Here is a 3,596-nt window from a genome sequence, read left to right on the forward strand (position 1 = left end):
TGGGACCCCCAGACCCCCGTCCTTTAGTTTGAGGAAAATTATGTCTCTGGTGGAATGAGTATTCAGTCCCAGCCATTTCCTGACGGCCTCAACTGTTCTATTATTCATGTCCCGTAGAACATTTTGTGAAATGTGAATGTTTGCAAAGAGATGTTGTATCTTTGCCAGAGCCACTTCTCTAATGGCCTGCAGTTTCATGACTACAGGTAGGGGGGAGGAGTCGATCAGATCAATCCTGTCCTTAAAGGCACAGGATAACTCCTGCACCTGTAACCCCACTCACCTGCAATGTTGAATTTATGGCCAAGGTAGGTGCATGTTTCATGACGAGAGTAGACTTTGATGGGCTGTCCCATTATTGTGAAGGAGGGGGGTTTGTCAGATTTAGATTTGTACCAGCGGTTTCCACCGCTTCGCCGCTCGTAGAATGCTGCACATTTGGTGTGTTTCACCTCCAGCTTAGACCACTGTAGGAATTCATCTGTTCTGGACAGGATGTTTTGAATGATATTCTCGTCTCTGGAGGACACCTGGACATCATCAGCATACCCCTGGACAGGGTTTGGGGATCGAGTGTGTGGTGGTGAGCACTGGCAGATCCACTTCATCCACTGGTTGATGGCCAGGATGAAGTTGACAGCACTCCAGGGGCAGCCAGTGACACACACACACACACACACACACACACACACACACACACACACACACATTATTCATAGTCTTTGGATCAAAATCAGGATAACATGCAATAAAAAAGGCAAAAACCCTGCCTTACTGACTTACTTGACTAACTAATCAAACTGAATGCATGAGCGGTATAAGCGCTACCGCATTGTATTCATCTTTATCAATCAAGGACAAAGGTATCATGATTGCTTTATGTCTCAGTTGAGTGGTGTCAGTATGTAACATTTTAGTGTGATTCCGAAATCCTTTGAATATGCCAATTATTCTGGAGTCACATGGCTTAGTGTACAAAGGTTCCATTCTGCAAAAAACCTCACAAAAAATCAGATTTTCTTGAACTCCATGTATAAGGCAGTAGCTATCATTGGTCATTCTGTAACATTCTTTTGTCTTTGGCGTACCAGAGTTAACATTTGATTTCTTAGAACTTGATATTGCTTGCCTCTCTGCCAATCTGTTAGCTACTTGAATCAGTGGATCACTTGAACCGCGGATAAACCTCTTGATTTGACCCATATTGTTCTCAAACTTGTACGCTGAACAATAGTGTAATGATCTGTTGTAATTTGCAACATCTGTGAGATGTAGCAAGCAATGCACATTATATGAGATGAAACTCATGCTATACAGGCTGCTACCTTTTTCAACAAAATATGTTAACAGCTCATCTGCATAATCACGATGCTCCATTAGGTTTTCACTGTACAAGATGCGCATTCCAATACTAAGTGAAAGGAAGTGAATATACTTCATATTTCAAAATCACTGGTCCAGTATAAAGCAAAAATGTTCGGAATTCGGTTGCTTTCCAGTGCTTCAGTTCATCTAACCCCATGGGTTTCCTATTGAATTCAGGAGGTATGTGATGTCGGACAGCTTGATGAAAATAAGTAATGGTGCTAAGATGTCCAGCTGATAATCTATGGGACAAAGGTCCTTCTTTCCACAGCATCAACATTCGCTTAGTCACTCCTAGATCTACACAATGCATGGGATCTATTGGGAACTGCCTGATCATATCAATGTCCAGATTCAAGAGAATGCTATCTGTTTTGTGATGTTCAGGATTTGTCTTCTGTCTATTCTCATTCTCTATATTCTCTATACTCATTGGTTCTGAGATTTCCTTTATACAAAAAAAGCATTTTCTCTCATGAACTCCCTTTACATCACAAAAGTCACAGCCGTAGTGGCCATTAAACTGAACTATTCCTTTGATGAGGGCTAGTGCTAGTGCATCACATATGATGTTTTTGAGGACAATTCTCTTCCCTTTAAAGCCTGTTTCCATCAGTTCTTGCAGCTCCTCCATAAAATCCCTCAAAAACTCCAAATCATTTGGTTTCTTTGCTCCAGAAAACAGAGCAACAACAAAAGGACTGTTTTTCACTTCATCAATGTTGGTGGCCACATTGTGAGGTTTTTGGACTTGAAAATGGGTAGGCCATCAATATTCAAAGAAATCTCAAAGTGGTCGTATTTTGAAGTCTCTTGCTCAGACAGAGTATGCGAAAGACCTTCCTTTAATCCAAAATATGTGTATTTGCCACCTATCAAAAACAAAATTTTACAGTTCAGTGAAATTTCTGAATAATATTGCCAAATGAGTGCATGGACATTTTCAAAGTTAAAATGTACCTGATTTTTCTGTTGTTCTCAAACTGCTAGTCCGTCTGCTGGAACATCAATGTCATGTTCCTTCAAAATCTTAAGCAAATGAGTGAGAGAGGTCATGGAGATGTTGACTTCTATTGCCCACTCAGACAGCTTTTTCTCCAGAGACAAAGCTAGCTCTGAGTTACTTTCACTGGTAACATCCATGGAATCATTTAGTCTATCAATTTCATACCATAGCACTTGATCTTGCATATTAATTATGGTATTCTGTTGTGATTCTGTTCTTGCAAGTCTTCATTTAGATGCTGCTCCACAACATTCAGCATATTTCCTGAGTCGTCTGATGAGTAGTCTGATTCAAGTTCTCTGGAGGAGTGTTCACTATCAGAAGTGTTTTAATTTTTTTTCTGAAGAGCCAAAATGATCTTTTTTGATTTTCTACGAGCTTTTTGTTGCTGTCTTTTCAATGCCTTAATTTTTGTTTCCAAATCCTAACAGGCCAAAAAGAACTTCTGTATTAGTAAAACATTATATGAAACACATACATCTTTTACAATTTTTTTTGGTTTGAGAGGACAACCTTAGCCACTCTCACTGATTACTGTATTTGATAATTGTTTAAGAAGTCTTCTTTGGACAATTGTTGTGTATCCTAAAGAAAGTGTGTATCATAAAGTACTTTAAACTACACTTTTGTAGATCTACACTTTACATTCTTAATGATGTAGTGTTGCATCTGATGTCTGGGTAAAGTTGCTTGTTATGTTAATAAGAGGATGAATGTCAGTCACTTTGAGTTTTGGTAAATGGGAAGTGACGTCGAAGCTTTTAACATAAAACAGCTACAGTTCCGCAGATAGAAGTTGTTGTTAAAAAAAACTAGTCATATACTGTAGCGTGGTGAAATAAGGCTTTTTATCTTTAATATGAGTGTCTAAGAGTAGGCGTACTTCATCTTTTTATACAAAGAGCAATGATAGTTTATGCTATTCCACCAGTGCAGCATTCTTGCTTACTGTTGTTTTACAGCGCTTGTTAATTATTGAAATATAAGTATAAATAAAAAAATAATAATATATTGAAATATAAAGTTAGTAATGTTGTATTGATCTGACATAACAGGCTTAACAATTCGCAAATACTGATATGCAAACTAGCTGCAGCTAGCAATTTTGGTGTGATTACTGAAGGTAAAATGGCTGGTGCACATGTAGCATGTGTGAGCAGTACTCTGCTAAAAAAAAAAGACCAGACCACATTGCACATCTAAAAGTATGTAAATAGGCCACTCA

This window comes from Tachysurus fulvidraco, chromosome 1 (genome assembly GCF_022655615.1).
Source record: "Tachysurus fulvidraco isolate hzauxx_2018 chromosome 1, HZAU_PFXX_2.0, whole genome shotgun sequence".
NCBI classification, from domain to species: domain Eukaryota; kingdom Metazoa; phylum Chordata; class Actinopteri; order Siluriformes; family Bagridae; genus Tachysurus; species Tachysurus fulvidraco.